Below are 23056 nucleotides of genomic sequence, written 5' to 3'. Positions count from 1 at the left end.
AAAATCCATTACATAATATCAATTTTTGTGTCCATGTTCCCTCCTCTGCAGTATCTATTTGGTAGAATGGTTTTACGTGTAGTCGGAAACTAATTTGAAGCATTCTGGACAGTGTTTTACAGATTGGGATGAATTCCACGCATTTGATTGATGACTTAACACTCTGTATATTTAGACTCCACATGCAATATTGACTGAATGACTCAGATTTATTTCAAGGTTTCAAAAAATGTTTCAAATGTCTCTTTGAATTACCATAAAGTTTCTTTGATATCAGACATTTTATTCAATTTTATACTGATACGCTGTCAATGTAAGATAGGTTGTGTTATCTACACATAACTTGTTTGATTGTGTAGCTCTCATACTGAGTTTATAAAACAATATCGGAATTTTTTTAGATACACACTGTTGAAATAAATCAGTAGGATACATACATAATGGCAACATTCTACATTTCATCCCGATGGGAAGCAGCGTCTTCTACTGAGAACATGATATGATAATAATTGTGACACTATGATATCAACAATGATAGACTGTGACATCATCATCTACCCAGGACTGTGGCATCACTAAACATGACATCCAGAATGATAACTGTGGTACCTAAACAATCATACAGTTTGAGTATGGCATTATCATCTACCCAAAACTGTGGCATCACTAAACATGATATCCAGAATGATAACTGTGGTACCTAAACAATGATACAGTTTGAGTATGGCATTATCATCTACCCAGAACTGTGGCATCACTAAACATGATATCTAGAATGATAACTGTGGTACCTAAACAATGATACAGAATGATAACTAAACATGTGGATAACTGTGGTGCCTAAACAATGATACAGTTTGAGTATGGCATTATCATCTACCCAGGACTGTGGCATCACTAAACATGATATCCAGAATGATAACTGTGGTACCTAAACAATGATACAGTTTGAGTATGGCATTATCATCTACCCAGAACTGTGGCATCACTAAACATGACATCCAGAATGATAACTGTGGTGCCTAAACAATGATACAGTTTGAGTATGGCATTATCATCTACCCAGGACTGTGGCATCACTAAACATGACATCCAGAATGATAACTGTGGTATAACCAGAATGATATCATCTACCCAGGACTGTGGCATCACTAAACATGACCATAATGATAACTGTGGTACCTAAACAATGAGTGATTTTCATATCAATATCTACCCAGTAACTAAACATGGCATCAATGGTGCCACAATGTACATAAATATTTATGGACTCATCTATCTTGAACCATTTCTGAATAACAACCTCCTATAGTTAATGATATGCTTGTCAACTGTATGAAAAACTGATCACTTGAAACAATATACATGTACATCATTTGGTAAAACAGCGTTTTTGTTGTTGTCCCAAATGAGTTATTGACATGCACTTCCACCAGATGTAAAAACATATATTTACATAAACAAGCATTTGCATTGGAAGCAATACTTATTTGTCTGCCAATACTCCCAAGATAATACTTTCTTCAAATGATTTTCTGGTGAACCTGTGCACATGATCACAATATATCCTCATCAATTTTCTTTCAGATAAGACACACATGCTCATAAAATACAAACGAATATTAGAATACTTACAATATGGTACCTACATGTTGATATGGTTAATGACACTTTATTCAGATATTAGATATGAATGTCTATGACATGAGAGTCTGTAGCCTACGATGTTCCGAACACGGCCAGGATACTTTGGAATGATGTCATATGTTTTCACTCGCCTCATTGGCTTGCTATTTACGTCCAGTGAAACTCGCACAAGCCATGTGATTTTCTAATAGCACCAAGATAATCTATCACTGTCACTGTCTATCATGTTTTTGACAGCACTAATACTTTTTAAATATTTATAAAATACTAGTTTTTGGTTAGTTAGTTGATCTCTGTTTCCAACTGATATATTTCTCAAATTTGATGAAATAACATGTTTTGTGGCTTGAATCTGAGTATTTTGCGACTTTTGACAAACAAGCTGCTAGTGAAGTCACTTCTCGTTAAATAACAGAAAAAAACATGATTCTAAATGGCCAATCGTAAATACATGTATTTGTCGAGCAAAAACATGATGGTACAATAGGTGCAATACAAAATTCTGTCCAGGCAGTTGAATGTGTAAATGTCACAACATATTGTACAAAAGAATATTTCAAATTAAGAAAATAATTATATCATTAACAAAACATAACATTTACAAATGTAGCATAACTGCAAGATGATAACTTTACATTAGCTAATGAAGCTCAAGATTTTTTTATTATTTCCACTAATAACACACCTGCCTGAAAATCAGGATATTATTTTTTTGTCAAATTGTGTCTATGCGTAAAAAATATCAATACTGACAGCTCCAAGATAATTGGATCATAAAAATACTCCCTTATCCATTACCTATTTTTCAAAATACAGATATATCCATTAGTGTAACCCTGACTACAACAGCCATTAAAACCATCCTTCATTACGCTCTACTGATGGAGCGAGTTTTATTACTTTAGACAGGTAGGAAAATTGAAAACATGCCTGGAAACACGTCAACATGACATTTTCTACTTTATTAGTTTTGATGTAAAAATTTAGTGAAAAACTGCTTTAAAATTTTAACCATATGGTAACATTTTTCGGATTTAAGATTTGTTGGCAAGGTTGCTGTTTTTTCATTAGTACCAATCTGTGTGGTTTCAACACTCAGCAGTTCTCTCTGCGGAAAACAGTGGCAAATACACTCCATGTGTAGAAACAGGTTCAAAGGGGGATGAAGAGATTAACCCTTCATACTTTCAGCTAATTCTCAAAACAGAAAAAACATTCAAAAAGTAAGAAAAATGCTTGGAAAATCATTTCTAGAGCAAGCATGGAACCTCCAGACTGCTTACAACTTAATGATTTAGTAAAACATACTAGTGCTTGTCATTGCAAAATGTTTATATCCCATCTTATTTGAAAGCTAGAATTTTAATGAGTCAAAACTGCTTTGCACCACATCCAGAATTCTCAATGGGAGAACAACTGAAAGGCCATTACAATAATACTGGGTGCCAAGTGTTTCAGGGCTTCAGGACATCTTCATTTGGTACCATAGTGACCCCTGTATATCTGGGCCTCCTTTCACAAAGCACTAAGGTGATCATAAGTCACTAAGGTAACCTTAATGCAACGTTAAAGAAAGGGAGTTAAGGTTAACCTTAGTAAAGGTTACTTTGTGAAAGGAGCCCCAGAACACTAGTGATTGCATCTTTATAGTCAATGAACATAACTTGGTCACACTGTGTGACATTTGGTTGCTGTCATAACACTAAAGTCATCATTATCCCAAACTATCAAACTGTTCATATATTACAAATCAAGACAAGATGAAGCCTGTCAGGGTATGATGACAAGTAATATTTCAAGATGGAACACCCAATTTATTTTGTCACATTTTAAGTACTGGTTAGATTACTGAGCACCAAGTCAGACCCAGAATACCACTATGTGAAACCCATTCTCTGAGTCCTCCACCCAAATAAGGCTTGAATAAGGCAAAAAGTGGCACTGTAACTAACTGTCTAAGCAGTGTAAACAAGCTGTTGGATAACCTGCTCTATTAACCGCCGAAACTGTGAGCCTTTGGTGTCTCGAAACCTCCTTGTGAATCAAGAACTTACCCAAACTCTACTTCCCATACCCTTTCTGCCAAGACAAACCTGTGTCCTGTCTAGACCTTGCTGTCAAATCACGACCCTCCACCCACCTCCAGACCCGAACCAGTACTGTTCACAACCTGTATGGCACATAAACCTTCTTTTCCACATCCCACCCCCTTGAACTGACGGCACACCTCTACCCTACCTACCCCTACTATCTCCATGTGTCTAGGTCTTCCATGTCAAATAATCCCCTCTGCCCCTGAATCCTAAGAAGTTTCGCCTTACTTCATTCCTCATGAAGCCTCTAGACCTTCCTTGTCATATCATATTCATACAGGAAAACATCTCCCTCATTCCTGGTTTATCAGGAAGATATCTGCAATGTTGGCTGTCAGATTCTTTCCCCAACACCCACCTTCCTCCACATACTGCTCCACCCTCTTTTCCCCTCCCCCACCTGCACACATAGGTCACTACATGCTGTGTTTCCCCTCCCTGCAATTTTTCCTATTCCTCTACCCAGCTACCACCACCCCGAGAAAGGCTTTACTACAGTCAGCATCACAGCTACCCTCTCCAGTATCGGCATACACAAGGCTTCTTTGTATCCTGTCTTAACCTTTCGTGAAATAATAATTATTAATTAAAAACTCAAAAGGGCCCTGTTTCATAATCAAATGAAGTCCCTGGTAAAAGCAAGGTCTACTGTATGAATCTGTCTGATAACCACTTTGTTCCTCTGACATCAACCTTCTTTGGTTGTCCTACCCAATCAATTGATGTCAATGTGAAACTTCCCTTAATTAGAACCCCCTTCAGTGTGAAAAAAAATACCCTTGAATTGAACTAAAGCTTCAGCCTCCCTTGTTACCTCTCCAAACCTCCCTCACCCTCATCCAACACCTCAACATCCCTTACCCCATAGGCTCACCACTCGTGAAGATCCGGGTTAGAATTGATCTTCAGTAACCCATGGTTGTTGTAAGAGGTGACAAACAGGATCAGGTTGTTAGGCTCGCTGGCTGGGTTGACACATGTCATTGTATCCCAATTGCGTAGATTGATGTTCATGCTGTTAATCCCTGGATTGTTTGGTCCAGATCTGATTATTTACAGACTGCCGCCATATAGCTGGAATATTGCTGAGTGTGGCGTAAAACTAACCTCACTCACTCACTCACTCACTCAGGCTCACCAATCCTTATACTTACCTCTCATCTTAAACAAATATTCCCCAATCTCACCCAACCTCCCTTACCCCTCAGCCTCACCCAACTTCCCTTATCCCCAGCCTCACCCAACCTCCCTTATCTTCCAGTCTCACCCAACTTCCCTTACCCCTCAGCCTCACCCAACCTCCCTTATCTTCCAGTCTCACCCAACCTCCCTTACCCCTCAGCCTCACCCAACTTCCCTTACCCCTCAGCCTCACCCAACTTCCCTTATCCCCAGCCTCACCCAACCTCCCTTATCTTACAGTTTCACCCAACCTCCCTTATCTTCCAGTCTCACCCAACCTCCTTACCCTTCCAGCCTCACCCAACCTCCCTTATCTTCCAGCCTCACCCAACTTCCCTTATCCCCAGCCTCACCCAACCTCCCTTATCTTCCAGTCTCACCCAACCTCCCTTATCCCCAGTCTCACCCAACCTCCCTTATCCCCAGCCTCACCCAACCTCCCTTATCTTCCAACTTCACCCAACCTCCCTTATCTTCCAGTCTCACCCAACCACACTTCCCCTCAGTCTCACCCAACCTCCCTAACACTTACTCAGCCTCATCACCACCCTCATCCCCTGAGCTTCCATCCATCCTGCCCCTAGCAACATCCTGCCCATCCCCGACATCCAGTCCTGTCTGCCGCATCCACCCTCCCTCACCTCTCCCTCTCTGCTCCCCCTAGCAACCTGTACCTGTCTGTGTTTGGGTCAGGAATGTCTCGTCTACAAGGTGTGATAGGGGGGGAAGGAAATACCAGCCATAAACAAGGCTACAATCGTAGCACATCTTCCACTAATGGAAGTACAAGCAGATTAAACATTGTACATCAGATCACAAGGCTAGAATGCAGTCATTTGCAAATAAAAACATTGTTGTCAAAGGAAGTATGTTTGTTGTGTGTATGTTTATCAAAGCAACTGCACTAGGGATATATCATGTTAGACGGAATCTCAGCATAAAGGTTAGGACTCGTATCAATAAACAGGCAACAGGTTGGTGGCCAGCCACCTCCTGGACTCTGCACCATGTTACAGTAGGGCAACAAGTGACACAGCCAGTGTTAACAATGCACAACATTGTATCCATGTTCAGGAATCCAGGAGATGTTTACAAACACAACAAAGGATAAAAGTCAAAGAAGAAAAGATTCAATGAGTGTATTAATCTGGATTTGCAAATAAATACACAAATTATTTATTTAAAAAGAAGCAATATTTAGTAAATCACAGTGTTTGGGGTGGGGTCTTTTCTGGTTACCATAGTTAATTTCTCAATTTCTATATTTTACTAGAGTTAATCTAACATGGAACATATGTTGTATTTTAGTTTACTATATTTAATTTGCCATGGCATAAATATATATCTATTCCAGGTTACTGGATTACCATGGTCTTACTGTATAACAAAAGGATTTTGATCAAAGACCAAGATGGAATTTCAGTCATGCTGGTGCGAGGGTCTGTGTAGTGTGATAATGAAAGTAGTGCTTAGTGAGGACCACCTCATGGGAACTACATTATGGATAACTCTTCAGCTTACAAGACATGCAGAGATAAAAATGTCGGCACTTTCAAGTTTTCAGAGTCCTGCTAGGCTAAATTAATAGATAATGTTTGGCTCTATTGTTTATCATCAATTCAGAGATGTATCATGGCAAGCTGTGATGAACAGGTTGCTGAACTCAGTGGTCAGATGTTATAATGCTAATAATAATCATCAAATATGACTTGCTCCCAGAGACACAAGGGTTTTGCAGCTGGTGATCAAATTGCTGACATAGCATTATTTCTTCTGTCACTGACAAGGATGAAAAGTGTTACATATCCTTGAGATGGATGCATGAATGTAATGATTAGTCCCGAGTGACTGAATGACTGGTTTACAATGCAGTCAGCAAAATTACAGCAATGGCATGGTGGTAAGGGACACAAACACACTTCAGACATTGTACTAATGTGGGGAATTGAACGTGGGGCTTCAGTGTAAGATGTGACATGTGAGTACCTAAAGAACTTGGCTGACCCAAACCTACCCCTACACCCGAATCTACTCCCACCACAACATCCTTATCCTCATCCACATCCATTCCCACACCCATTTCCCTATCCTCACCCACATCCATTCTCACACCCACAACCTCAGCCATACCCACACCCATATCCTCATCCACATCCATTCCCACACTCACATAGATTCTCACACCCACACCCACTTCCTTATCCTCACCCACATCCATTCCCACACCCACATCCTCAGCCATACCCACATCCTTATCCTCATCCACACCCATACCTACATCAACAACCACATCCATATCCACACCTAAATCCACATCCACATCAACAACCCTACTCACACCCACAACCACCCACATTAGTCCTTTGAATTGGGACTGCCTCCGTGGTGTAGTGGTAAGAGCATCCGCCCGGAGAGCGGAAGGTCGCGGGTTCGATCCCCGACTGTGGCATACCAAAAGACGTTAAAATATGGTACTTGTTGGTCCCTGCCTGGCGCTCGGCATTAGTGGGTACAACAAGGACTGGTCGGCTCGGAGTCAGTATACTGTGTCTGAGCGGGGTATTCATGCTTCACTGCGGCGTGGTATCTCAGTGAGCTAGCACTATAAAACCAGCTTAAGTCTTGGCTAGTACAAGCAGCCGCATATACACATACACACGCATGCACGTCGTCATATGAGCGAAATATTCTCAAGCACGACGTTAAACCCAATTTCACCTCACCTCACCTTTGAATTGGTCAACTAAATTTTCACTTTTCCATCACATTTCATATATCTCAAGAGGATGACAGAACTTTCCCAAAAAAGGTTTATCTTCATTGGTCATCTCAACCCTTCATGCATTAATGTCGCACAACACAGGGAAGATCACTCACTGTTTCAGCCATAAAGATATACAGTATGTCATAAATCACAGGCCTCTTCAATGACATTGCAATAATAAAACACCTATCACTTGCGTCACTGTCTCTTTGATAGCCTGTCCTATGACTTTGTTGTGAGGCAATGTCAGGTTTTTGTGACGCCTTCATCAATGGCTCTGACACACAAGCTATGTATGTGCATTGTCTACCTTCTGTTGAAGTAGGTAGACTGAATGTTGTTTTATGCCACAGTCAGCAATATTTCAGCAATATCACAGCAGTATGTAAATCACTGATTCTGGGCAAGGAAAATGAAGTCGACATCATGTGCAATAACAATTATTGCTTGGATATAATAACACAAAATCAGCCCCAACATTCAAGGATATCATAGGGTCTTCATGACTCTATGATCACTTTCTGGTGTGGTGTTTTCCATACACATACCAACTCACGTGTAATATTACTAGGGCTGCGCAATATAACCGGTTTACCGGTATAGACATGAAAACGATACGTATTGCGATATGCTGATCGAAAACCAGTATTTTGACTTGCAGTCGGAAAACTTCGTAACACTCGGAAATGTTCGGATATGTCCTTGTTTTGTGCCAAATATTATTCACATTTTTATTTTATCATGATTAAAAAGTGTTATTAAAGCTTAATAAAGCCTAGTGATTTTGTTGTGTTTTTGCTCTATAAATCAAGAAGTAACTCAATTATAAGTAGTTTTTGTTTAAAAATACTTCATGCAATATATTGCAATACATATCACAATACATGCTTTCGCATCGCAATATATCACAATATGAAAATTCTCTGCAATACCCACCCCTAAATATTACTATATAGCATAACCTGTCTACACAGTTATAACAGTAAGTGAAATGGGAATGACAGTCCGATGACAGGTCCCCTATAAGTCCCTATGGGAGTAAGAATATGGTTGGAATGATGGTGGACCTGTCATCGGACTTTCATTCCCTATACTACTCAGTAAGATGACAGAAAATATATCTCCAATTCTTTTAGGGGTGGTGAGGTAGCCTAGTGGTTAAAAACTTTCGCTCGTCACACTGAAGGCCTGGGTTCATTCCCCACATGGGTACAATGTGTGAAGCCCATTTTTGGTGTCCCCCGCCATGATATTGCTGGAATATTGCAAAAAGCGGTATAAAACTAAACTCACTCACTCACATTTTTTGTTTAGTGAGAGCATGTTGAAGAATACATTTCCTGATTTATCCTGTGGGTCTATTTTAAAATTAACTCTGACGCTTGTACAGTTAAGATATAAAAAACTCGTCATACATCTCAGCATAATACTGATTATGAGGTATAGATGGGCATATTATTACAGTGAAATTCATTTGTTCAGATGCCTTAAGTACAGAAACCTTGCCTTTGTTCCTGATGATCCTGTTGGGAACATATTTACAGCTGCAAAACTGCTAACATATGGAGAAAATACATGCAAAATGTTATTTCAGTCTCGTAATTTACTTGGACAAGAAGTTTACAGAGGCAAAATTGTCCTTGAGAGAATTTAAGAGCAATGTCAAAATCATCCTCAAACTCTCCAAGGCTCAATTCTCAGAAAACCTACACTAACCCCTGGATTCATTCCTGTGGTTCTTGGGATCTCAGATTACCTGCCCTTGAGTTTCATTACCCCAATTGATTTGCTATGCTACTCAGTCTAATGCACCAATCAAAATGTAAGTTACAAACCAGCCTCAATCTTGGCTTAGCGATATCAAACATGTCTTCCAATTGACAATGATAGAACTTGAAAGAAATTGAAACTGACTAGGATCCAAAGTGGTGAGTGAGTGAGTGAGTTTATTTAACGCCGCTTTTAGCAATATTCAGCAATATCATGGCAGGGAACACCAGAAATGGGCTTCACACATTGTACCCATGTGGGGAATCGAAGCCGGGTCTGCAGTGTGACGGGCGAACGCTTTAACCACTAGGCTACCCCACAGCAAAGGATGCAAAGGGAAGCCCCATAAGGGATGAAGGATGTCATCAAGTGTCTCAAACCTTGCCTCAGCTTTGGTGTTTAGGCTACATGAGTTACCTCCCTTACCCATTCTCAGTTTCCTTATCTCGACATTTGATTGGTCAATAAAATATTTATGAAAACCATGGGCATGTAATCTGAGATTACAGGAACTCCAGGAATTGATCAAGGGGTAAGTGCAGGTCTTCCAAAATGCAAGCTCCAGAGACATAGAGGATATACAGAATATACAGTGAAATATGTCAGAGCCATTGGTTCACTGTATTACGTTGTGGAGTCGCTGAACATAAATAACTTTGATGGAAACAAATAATTCCATCTATATCCAAAAGTAGCTGAGATGGGAGAATCTGGACAGCTAGGAAATCTATGCTTGTTTCATTTAGGCCATTGCATTGCAACCAGGGTGGAAGGGAGAATAATACAGTTCAAGGGCTGTGAGACAGACTACTGAGTCAGGTGAGCTAAAAATCTTATCATTGCGATCTAACAGATACATGATAGAAGGGTAGCAATTAAGGTTTGATAAGAAAATGCATTCTCTTTAGGTGTACAATTCTTACAAACTTGGTTGGTGGGGTAGCCTAGTGGCTATAACACGCTGAAAACATGGGTTCTATTCTCCACATGCGTACAATGTGAGAAGCCCATTTCTGGTGTCCCCCACCGTGATATTGCTGGAATACATGTATTGTTAAAAGAGGTGTATACTCACTCACTCACTCACTCACTCACTCTTACAAACTTCTGAAAATTGGTGTATGTAGACTGCTAGGCTCTTATGAAACAATCACTGACTGACTGAGTTTGGTTTTACGCTGCTTTTAGCAATATTCCAGCAACATCACGGCAGGGGGACACCAGAAATGGGCTTCACACATTGTACCCATGTGGGGATTCGAACCCGGGTCTTCGGCATGGTGAGCCAATGCTTTAACGACTAGGCTACCCCACCGCCCCTATGACACAATCAACTTGCTAGGGAAGACACTCTGTGTCTTATAGTGAAATCATATATAGTAGTAATGGAACAAACATTTTACAAAATGTCACACAGACGAATGATCATTGAGAAAACACAATCAAACCTCAACTACAGATACAGGACAAGTGCACCTTTAGTTGATTCATTTAAAAAGTCATATCACTCTCTTATCAGTTCTCTCAAAAGCATTTTCTTTATCTTAAACCTTACATAATACAGCAAGATATGTTTGTAAGCTCCATAACTTTCAGAATACCACACTATACAGCAGGTTGTTCCTTCAAAATCACTGCCTTGTAACAGGTGGGGTGAAAGTTATTATCACATACATATACCCTATCTCCAACTTTCCACGCTGTCGCAAACAGTACATGCAGAATCCCGACAATTATCTACCCAAGTCTCAAGCAAGCTGACAATTTTATCATTGGGACAAGTGTTTTCCATACACCACCATCAATTATGCCACCATTTTGAATCAGTGTGTCTGCTCGGTGGAGGAGCTAAAATCATGCCAGCGGTAAACCTAATAGTCAAGTGAGTAATATGCTCTATCTGTGCAGCAAAGTGTAGACAAATCAATCAAAACAAATATTTTTTCCCAACCATAGTTTTTGTGTGTCAAAAACCTAAGAGAAATGATACAAAGATCGTTATTCAACTCTGAAGGACCACCAACATTTCCCAACTGGGGTGAAAGTGCTAATTTGATTTTATTTTATCACCTTTAGATATCACTCCAAGTCATATCCCAGATAGGTGTGTGTCTGTCCATGAAAACCTAGCTATGTTTTGTCTTAGACTAACTTCCATATCAGCAGTGTTGAAACTGTTGTATAAACAATGGGTGTGCAAAACTCTCTTAAGAATACCCTTGATGAAAAACTTTCTTGATAAGGTAATAAATTAGGGGCTAGCTTGGAAGATGAACATCTGTCACTCAATAAAAAGACACCAGATTATTCAGAGAAATGTGTGCAATGTTATGCTGTGTGTTCATTCCACACTTGTTTTTACGTGTTGTTTGTTTGATGAGTCAGATCTTACTTCAATCCTTCACGATGACACTCAATCATTAATATGTAAGTAAAATCCATGCAGTTTAACAGACTTATTGCAGTTACTAGTATATCAAAGTATTATTGACAGGCTATGTGGTCTAATGGATAGAGTAAGTGAGTATGGTTTTACGCCACTTTTAGCAATATTCCAGCAATATCACGGCAGGTGACACCAGAAATGGGCTTCACACATTGTACCCATGTGGGGAATCAAACCCGGATCTTTGGCTTGACGAGCGAATGGTTTTAGCACTAGGCTATCCCACCGCCCTTACTTCCATTAAGGGAATGTAACAAGGGCTGGTCAACAGGTATACAATGTCTTAGTGGGACACACACAGACACAGACACACACACACACACATGCTATAAAATTCCTGTAATCTTGAAAGTGAAAGCTCCATTTTACCTTACCGCCCACAGCCACTTCGGAGTGTTTCGTAAAGTATTATCAGTTCAGGTACCTTTCACAAAGCAATTTTAACACTTAAACAAACCAGTGACCCCAAGTGATGGAGCAATATACTTGCATGCTAACAGATTATAGGCATATCCATCTAATCATCTATCAGTGTTATATTAATGTATAATAGACATTTTAGCCATTCAATCCTCTATCACCTGACTCTTGAATGAAGCATGGCACCTTTTCGGATATGTTCTGCCATGGTATATAAATGTTTGTTTATCAGAAACTCTGCCCCTATTTCTCTACAGAACATCAGTTATTTCAAACTAACAAAATGAAGTTGAATCTGACAATTCACAAGATAGATGCAGTGTGTGTTTCTTAAAGTGCTATCCTGAAGAAATGTTGGTTCTGTTCAAGACTACAGTGGTTAAACTGATGATAAATACGGTCCTTCAAACTATATCATGTATAAGATACTTCCTTAAAGAAATGTCAGCCATTTCAAATTATTCAGATTACATTGACTGAATACCATCCCTGCCCTACAAATCACCAGCCCCTGAAAAGTGTGCCTTCCTTCCCTCCATAGCAACCATTCCAAACTGACTAGACAGAAACTTTAAGATGCATACATTCACAATATGTCAACTCTTTTTTAATGATGGTTAATCAGTGAACTTGAAAGCGGAATTGGCCAAGTGGACTGAGGATTTTGTCATTTCACCAAACAAGACCTGGGTTTGATTCCCACATAGTTACAATTGTGGATGTTTAAGTCTAGTATAGAACCAACAAGCTTATAATTTTTGCATCCAAAATCAAATGAAAGGGTTCAAACTCTTACTATTTCTCATGATGACTGAAAATATTTTGTTCTCTTTCATTTCATAGCCATTATTGTGCACTTTTGTCAGGTACTTTTTTATAAGTTCAAATATAGCAATTGCAAGATGGTTAGTCGACAGTCGTATGAAGAGTCTCACAGAATTTCATACATACAATAAATACCAGTAAATGCTTTCACCATGTTCAAAATGTGTCATGTTTAGTGAGTGAGTCAGTTTTTGTTTTAAGACGCTTTTAGCAATATTCCAGAAATGGGTTTCACACATTGCACCCATGTGGAATCGAACCCAGACCACAATGTGATGAGCAAAAGCTTTCACCTCTAGGCTACATAGTTCTTTCTGTTTTAAATATTTAACAATCCTCTGCTTAAATTCTGCAAAATACCACAGTATATGATTCCTAAAAGATTAATTCTGATCTTTGCCAAAGCCTGTCATTATTTATGTATGAACATTTAAATCCTGAACATGAAAGAGTATCATTTCCTTAAAACAAATACATGAAGCAGTTCCAGCTGTTTATCAGATAAGTCTGGTCAGAACTAACTGTCCAAGTGTGGTCAAGCAAGTGCTTTAGTACAACAAAGAAATTGGCAGTTTAGGAGTCAGTCCTCCAAGTTTGCTTGTTAGCCACTGACCAAATGCTAATAATCCAAGAAAATAATCACCAGGTAGTTTAAATATTTCTGTTTCTAAGATAAACAAGCAATGGACATCAAAGACTGACCAGAATGGCCGTGTTAGCATTTCCTTCATGAGGTGAATGCTGGACCCACCTAGAGGAAGACGTATAAACTAATTGAGCAAAAGCAGATGGAACAGAGCAGACGGCATTTCTAACATTCCCTGGTCAGCAGATGGATCCACTGTCTTTGTCCCTAACTAACTGTTTAGGTTTTACAGGAGATCCATTTTTTGTATATCGAAACGCCTTCTCAATGAGTGAATAATTGAGGGCGACCTGAGGAAATGCCTTTAATTCAAAAGAAATACACATGTGATTGTTGTTAGAGATGAAAAGTATTAAATTAAACCTATCACTGCAATAGGTCTGGGTAGTCACTACTTATTCAGCTACTTGTCAGATATTTTAAAAATAATTATTGTCAGCTTTCTGAGCATCCACATGTTAAAAACTGGATTTCATGTGGAGTGAGTGAGTGAGTGAGAATCTTGTCAAGACCCTGACTGCAACACAGAGGTTCATGAAATCTCATGTCTTGCTAACCAAAGTAATTCAAAGTGAAGGAAATTTATTTAGAGGCTGAACAATCACATATAAGTATATATTGTGAATGGATTTTCAAACTGATTGATTTCTTCCCTGTGATATTTCATACAAAAATCTTATAAAATCTGAATATAAAAAAATATAATTGATTTAATATGGAAGATGAAAATTTTAAATTACATAATATTTTAAAATGCATAAATGAATACTTCATATTACTTCTGCCTGATTCAATAAGCTCTTTTAAAGAAGAAACAGGCAATAAAATGAGTCATTTCTGAAAAAAACAAGTGTTAAAGTTGTAAACCTTATTGCCTAATAACAAAGATAAGAAACTTAGGTCTGGACTACAAGGAGCAGAGCTTAACTGATCGGGTTATCTAGATTGAATAATTGTCAGAACCCTCACACAAGATACAGCAATTATTGTGACCTTACAAGCATCCTGGGAAGTTGAGAACCTAATGGGACGTGGTCCATTAACACAGTCTTTACAACATCCTACATGAGAGGATGTTACATGATCCTAATGCACTGAGCTTATGGCTGGGCTTTGATTAGACTGACAACTGTTTGCAATATACAATCAGGACTCTGTCTGAAGACACCGTTCTTGAAGGACGCTCTTCAACAGCGAACCAGACACCAATAGTCAAAGTTTACATTCAAAGTCTTAATTGGGTAACATATTTTTTTCCGATTCTGCAAGTTAAGTAGACTGCATTTGGAATCAGATGAGATGTCTGATGAGCAAATAAAGGGAAATAACTGTTGTAATTACACCTGCAGCCATTTTGTATTTGCCAATGTTTGGCTGTGGGGTTGAAAACCTTCCAATGAATGCAGCGTCTTGATCCATCCAGTAGGCAAACACAATTATCAGTCTCAGTGTCAACTATAAACAGAATCACAGAGCCCTGGAGACATTGGCGCCTTTATTAATCTAACCAAAGCCATCAAGGGTCAAGATTTCTATTCATTTAGTTGCTATCTTTCATCAAAAGGAGTTGATCATCAGCTTTGCATTAATTCTCATTTGTCATACGCTAAGCACTGAAACCTTCTTCCAAAGCATGCATGGTCATTACTGATAAACCCGAAAGAAAGTCATGTGATGAATATACCTTACACACACTCTTTTCTGAATGGGGCTGTTTCAAATTAAGAATAGAATCAAGGATAATGACATGACAGGAACAGAACAAGCAAATTTAAACATTCATTGAAGCCACTTTCTGTCTATACATTTATAAATTGTTCAGGTATGACATAAAAACAACATTAATCTTGTAAGATGTAACTAAAATGAGCGAAAAAGTAGTTTACTGGACACCATTTAAACTTTTTTTTACATGAATCTTTGGCCCTACCTTCTCTTCTGCTCATGATATAGTCAGAATCATACAGTGAACTCTACTTTTAGTTGAGATAATGGAATTTTTTTTGTTCCTTTTATTTACAGGTTCAAATAAAGTGCATGCATACTACAACTTTTTACATGTTGCTTTCAACCCGCACGACTTTCACCATTCAGTTCCACAGATGGTACAAAATGAAAGATGACAATTCTGTAAATAAAGGAAACAGAAAAGCATAAATAATCCTTGGTGGGTTGTTTACAAAACTTTATAACAAGCCTTATACAAAGAACAAACACAGTGGAACATCACAGACGCTACCTATCACAATCACTGATTGTAAACTCTGTAAATAGCTGCAGAAAGTTTCTTTCATATGTGACTTTGATAGCCTGATAGTGTGCACCATGTGTACTGCTTCCATCATCTCTAATTATCTCCAGTCCAAACTTTATATAGCAACTGAAACTGGCCAATCAAGCAGCACAATATTTACCAGGTGGCCAATGAATGGGTATGATATTTTCATTCGTAAGAAATCAAATTTGTTCTGAACTGAAATGGGAATGCCAGGGACAGTAACTTAACTAATTTTTTCACATGAATATGACAACTAATTATTTTATATAAATATAAAAGTAAAACATAATGTTAACATCCTGGCAGATAAAAGATTCAAAGGTATGGCTAGACTAACATATAGTCAGAGTAAAATTATGTATATGGTTAAATGAAACAATGTTGACAACGGGAACTTTGAGTAAACTGAGCATGGAGCAGAGAATGGGATAGGTAGTTGTCAGAGCTGAGAAGTGGATCAGTATCTGCTGTTAATTTGTGCAGAGGAGGGTATGAGGGAGAAAAAGGCTGATTGTTTTATCAAATATAAGCTCTCTGGTCCTTAACAGGTACAACATATGGAAGAGGAATTGATGAATGTCTAGCTTGTTAAAAGAACAATTGCTTATGCAAAGAATTTGAATATAGTATCTAAATTAGCGGAATGGTCTGTGGTCGATTCATATACCTATGATACAAGAATAGGTGGCTATTTTATTGGCAACAACCAAGCATTAGGTGATCATTGTCTGTAACTGATTACCATAAACATCCCTGGGGAATGTCCATATTACCATTGTCATCTGACAAAGAGCAACAGCAAACTGAAGCTGTATTTTTGTATGACATTGTACAATTCCCACACAATCTGCCCAATGAATAATAGATATGAACTATCTGTACTATTACTGGAATAGTTTCGGTAGAAATGTCATGTCACCACACAGGTCATGCTGCATGACATGGGTCCTGCTTCTTTCACAGGCAGTCAACAAACCAGTGATATAACCTACTGAATTGAATAATAACAAAGCACTTTCAAAAGTAGATAAATATGGGGCAGTAGGGTAGCCTAGTGGTTATAGTGTTGGATCGTCATGCAGAAGGTCAAGCTTGATTTACCACATGTTTACAATGTGTAAAACTAACTCTCTCACTCTTAATTACAAAATGGAGAAATTCCCAAACTGTCACAGTGGTTTACTTTAAGGATACTGCCACACTTTGGAAATGCATCAGGAAATCAAACACAACAATGTTGTTTGGATTCTGATCTCATTTGATGTGTTTTGAGATGGATTTGAGCAAAAACCACACTTCAATGATTCTCATGATGTGGATTATGTGCATTTATGTAAAAACGACATATCCATATTTCACACTTTTACCTTTAGTTTTTTGGGGGATCAGCCACTGAAACTTGAATATTTCATACTTTGACCTTTAGTTTTGGGGGGAATCAGCCACTGTACAAGTTTCATAAACTTAGATGCTCAACAGTTTGCAAATGACATTAGCAAAACCTAATCAGCTAATGTCAATCCTTCAATAATAATCTTCAATAAGAACAATTATGGTGATCACAAACTCTCTATCATTCAAACATGTCATTTTATGCAACAACTCATCCTACACTCTCTTATCATACTCTCTGGCAACTGACATATAAACACCCTAATTATAAATCTTCCTTGCAATTTTGTGTCAAAATATTATCAAGAGGTAAAATCTCAAAAGAGTGTGCTCTTTGTAATAAACAAACATTTGACTATGATTTCCATATGATTCTCCACTGTGAAAACTTAATACAACGACGAAATGATTTCTTTGCATACTTAATCGATAAACTTGATGTTGAAACTTACGCTCGCAATATTTGAAATGCAAGGTGAACAAGATATGTTGTCATTTCTCTTCGGAGCAGAAAACGACTTTTATAACACTATAGATTCAACACTATGAGAAACCATACTGTTACGCTTTTCTTTGTATGTATAGGACCTGAAACCTCACCTTGTGAACTGTTATACAGAATTATTCTCTTCATGTCATAAATTTCTGTACATATGTCTCCAAACATCCAATTGTTAATACTCATGTACGTGTTGTAATAATATGATGTTTTAGTTTGTAATCTTCGGTAACTACTGGAGGAAATAAAGACTCTCTCTCTCTCTACAGCAGACATCAACAGAAAACTATCACACGAAGGACAGGACCGAAGGAGAAAATGATAGCAGCGATGATGTACCTATCAGACAAGATATCCCCAAGTCACAAATAAAGTCATTATCTGAATGCACAACCATCAAGACAAAACATTATACAAGACAAGAAGAAGAACAGCTCCCGAGGAAGCTGACATCACAAGGAAGAACACCCCACGAAGGACTGGACTGAGGGGAAGAAGATGGCTGTCTGCTCCCAGCAGGTGTGTGATGTGCTACAAGATAGCAGTAATCACAGACCGATGGCCACTTGTGGACTGTAAGGATAGCTGGGGGAGTATCTACATTCGTATCACACTATCATAGTTCCGGAGATAGGCAATCATAAAGCCATCTATTGCCTACAGTAGAGTCATAGACTATGTTACGGACTGGGTCTGCTCCAGGCAGACGGAAGGCTACAGTAGCAGAGGGTCTGTTAGCTGACTGTAGTCTTCGGGCATTGCCATATGTGATAATTAGTTATATTTCTGGAATGGGTCAGATGGAGAATCATGCTAAAGACAATTCAATATCACACTCATTTTTATATGAATTTCTATGACTGAATATTTTTAATAACAACATATTATTCCTGTAACTATACAATGATCCTGTATGGACAGAATGAACTTCTGACTGAATCCTTTTTAAACCAAAATAGGGTTGGTGGGGTAGCCTAGTGGTTAAAGTGTTTGCTCGTCACACTGCAGGCACGGGTTCGATTCCCCACATGGGCACAATGTGTGAAGCCCACGATATAGCTGGAATATTGCTAAAAGCAGCATAAAACCCAACTCACTCACTTATACCAAAATATTGTACCAGTATAATGCTACTGTATGGATGCCATTAATTAATGAGTGAAAATATTTGACATCAAAATAATGTATCTGTAAGTATTTGATGAAACTGTATGGATGCTAAAATCAGCTGCTTTGTGATATATTTGTATGAACCTGTTAACACTTTCTCCAACATACCACCTCTCCGGACAATGCATCAATGCATAGCTCTCAGTGACACAAGTCTGTTGTGTCTTACACTTTATCCAATAACCCACCCAGAGATTTCCAACACCATGTTTCCATCAACACATCACATGATCCAAAATAATGTCTATTTACTGTACGTTGATACAATCATACATTTATACAAAAAAAGGATTGAGGAGGTTTCAAGTATATGATTATTTCTCTGAACAGACTTTTCTTTGGAAAGAAACAATCAAAACAGCTTAACATACAAGTGCAGATAAAAGTCCATTAAACCTGAAATATTTCAGGAGGAAGATATGATTGCCAAGGCTTGGTTTCACTCAGATTCTGACTGGCAATCAATCACCTTTATCAAAGCCAATATACCTACTGAAGTCATGTTTCTTTCATCTCACACAAACATTTGTTTAATTTCGCCTTCTTTCAGGAAAGTAACAACTGTTTCCAAATCAAGCATCTCGTTGAAAGAGACATGACATGCAAATCTGTATAGTGGTCAGTACATATCGGCCAGTGGTCAAGATAAAGCATGGAAAACATTCTCATATCAAGTGCTACTGATATCCCAGGGTGATTTACATGTAGATCAAAGATTGGTGGAATAAATCAGCTGACCATTGTGAGTGGAATCTTTGGCTGAGCCATCAACACACAAGTCAATTGACATGGGATTGTATTGGTTGTGAGAAGACATTTGGAGGTGAAACTGGCTGCTGAAAGGACAGTGGTGAAAGATGTTTGCTTCTTGTTCTTGCATTGGGAACTGTCTGCACAAATGTACTTGATATTTCAAGGTTGAAGGAGTGCAAATATTGTGGTAAATATTCTTGCTTATGACAGGTGGAGATACTCCACCTATCTCAAAAGTCAAAAATAAACATTTTATCTGCTAACTTTGAGATGACTTATACAATAATATTTATTTTCATTTGCTCTTTCCAAAAAAACAAGGTGTATGAGAACAATATATGAGTTCTGTTCCATTTGCAGGAATTAAAACCTCCTTAAAAAAGCAACATTAGCAAAAAGTCAAAATGCTCAGAATACATGTTAATGTCTTCAACTCAAACTTCATCTCAATAGGATTCTGGGGTAGTATAGTATTATGTTGTACAGTATATCCAAGACTTCGTAATCCACTACATATATGTGGAAACCTGAATACATGGGATAAGCCTTTTTCAGTTAAACTGTTTCAGATCTGAACTGTCCTTAAGGTCTATGAGTGCATAAATCTTCATCCATATCCTACACCGACAGCGCCACGGGACATAATGAACACTAGCCTCTCAACTTCTCCCTGGTGGTCACTCCAACTGATGCAAGACCTCTGACCACTAACCGCTGAGAATGAAATAGACTCCTGATAAGCCAGGTGGGAGTCTACCATTGACCAATGGCCCACCACGCTGATGTCCGAAGGGAATACAAGGTGTTAATCACCACAGGTGCCCTGGTAAGAATCCCATTACAGCCAGTGATAGGTAATGAAACCGGTCTGGCATGGTGTCAAGAGGTTTAGATAAAAGTAAAGTTTATTTGATCCCTGATATTGGTAAGCAAGCTGTCGGAGTGACCTGGGTCATAGTAACATTGGTCCGGGATACCTATATACAGAGCCAGGGTCACGGAAGTCGCAGATAAATATACAATCAGTGTTCGTCTGAGTGATGTGTAACTACTGTTACACATGTAGTCTTGTTTGAGGATTTACTCATCCTGTAGGGATTCACCACTAAAACAGAGTTTCACTGAGACCGATGCCTATCCCAGCGGTGTGGATTCGATGCTCATGATGTCAATCACTAGACTGTCTGATCCAGACTCGATTATTTACAGATCACCATCATATCATTGGAATAACTGTGTCGCATGTGAGAAAAAATAAACCGAAGAGTGACTGATCAATAACTTTGAATCACATCCCTGTAGTATTTAACTAATTATACAGCACCAAATATAGCAATAAGTCATATTAATCTGGATGATACTGTTCTCAGTGAAATCATCTGGATTATCAAGTCTCAGGATTAATGAATCTTCATTCTGAAGCAATTTATTACTGCCATTTTAAAGTAATCAGATAGCTTGGTCTCAGTACTACCTAAGTCTTGCATTTGTTCATCCTAAATATGAAAGGTAATTCATTTCTTGGGTGAGCAGCTGTCTTGTTTTCAGTTTCCTGGCAATCCATTTCTTAACTGAACAGCTGACTTGATATAAGTTTTCTGACAATCAGTATACTTGTTTAACCTAGTTAGATATACATGGTCTCTTTACAGAGGCCACTTCCTCCACAACTTACTACTGGTTTCATTTCCCATGATAATTCTTGCTCCATGGCCATTCATGATTCTGAGAAATGATTCTGAGGCTGCTTGCTGAACAACTACCTTCCATCTCTCTCCAAGTTGTACGTGCTCCATGCTCAATAATTCTTCTGCGGTACTTGCTCCAAGCTCAACCATGCTTCTGTGGCCCAATGCCCAACAACTAAGTTTCATTTCTCCATCACTATTCATCCTTCTGTGGTCCCTACTCCTTGTCCATTAATTCTTCTGTGGTACATGCTGATTAATTATTCTGTGGCACTTGCTTTATGTCCAACAATGTTTCTGTGCTAAATTGTGCAATGTCCATTTAGACTTCTTTGACTCTTGCTCTACACTTGGTCTGTGTCCAACAATGTTCCTGTGCTGCATGTTCTATGCCCATTTATTCTTCTGTGATGCCTGCTGTATGTCCAACAATGTTTCTGTGCTAAATTGTGCAATGTCCATTTAGACTTCTTTGACTCTTGCTCTACACTTGGTCTGTGTCCAACAATGTTCCTGTGCTGCATGTTCTATGCCCATTTATTCTTCTGTGATGCCTGCTGTATGTCCAACAATGTTTCTGTGCTAAATTGTGCAATGTCCATTTATTCTTCGGTGACACTTGCTCTTTGTCCAACAATGTTCCTGTGCTACATGCTCCATGTCCATCAATTCTTCTGTGATGCTTGCTCTTTGTCCAACAATGTTCCTGTGCTACATGCTCCATGTCCATCAATTCTTCTGTGATGCTTGCTATTTGTCCAACAATGTTCCTGTGCTACATGCTCCATGTCCATCAATTCTTCTGTGATGCTTGCTATTTGTCCAACAATTTCCGTGTGCTACATGCTCCATGTCCATCAATTCTTCGGTGACACTTGCTCTTTGTCCAACAATGTTCCTGTGCTACATGCTCCATGTCCATCAATTCTTCTGTGATGCTTGCTATTTGTCCAACAATGTTCCTGTGCTACATGCTCCATGTCCATCAATTCTTCTGTGATGCTTGCTATTTGTCCAACAATGTTCCTGTGCTACATGCTCCATGTCCATCAATTCTTCTGTGATGCTTGCTATTTGTCCAACAATTTTCGTGTGCTACATGCTCCATGTCCATCAATTCTTCTGTGATGCTTGCTATTTGTCCAACAATGTTCCTGTGCTACATGCTCCATGTCCATCAATTCTTCTGTGATGCTTGCTATTTGTCCAACAATTTTCGTGTGCTACATGCTCCATGTCCATCAATTCTTCTGTGATGCTTGCTATTTGTCCAACAATGTTCCTGTGCTACATGCTCCATGTCCATCAATTCTTCAGTGACACTTGCTCTATATTGGGCAATGTTTCTGTGCTGCAAGTACCGTGTCCATAAATTCGTCTGTGACACTTGTTCTATGTCCAACAATGTTTCTGTGCTGCATCCAACTTGCCCATTAATTCTTCTGAGACACTTTTCTCCATGTTCATTAATTCATCTGAGACA

General features: G+C 38.7%; 1 protein-coding gene across 1 annotated transcript in view; it reads right to left on the bottom strand.

Annotated features, from left to right (window-relative positions):
* LOC124286552 (protein kinase C-binding protein NELL2-like) overlaps nt 1–23056 on the bottom strand; it is a 94556-nt gene that overhangs the window by 56812 nt on the left and 14688 nt on the right. The gene's annotated exons all lie outside the window — the stretch shown is intronic.

This window comes from Haliotis rubra, unplaced genomic scaffold, assembly GCF_003918875.1.
Source record: "Haliotis rubra isolate DU_JTF1 unplaced genomic scaffold, ASM391887v1 Scf386, whole genome shotgun sequence".
Lineage (NCBI taxonomy): Eukaryota > Metazoa > Mollusca > Gastropoda > Lepetellida > Haliotidae > Haliotis > Haliotis rubra.
The sequence above is the reverse complement of the archived record's forward strand: the minus strand, read 5'-3'. Positions and strand labels throughout refer to the sequence as shown.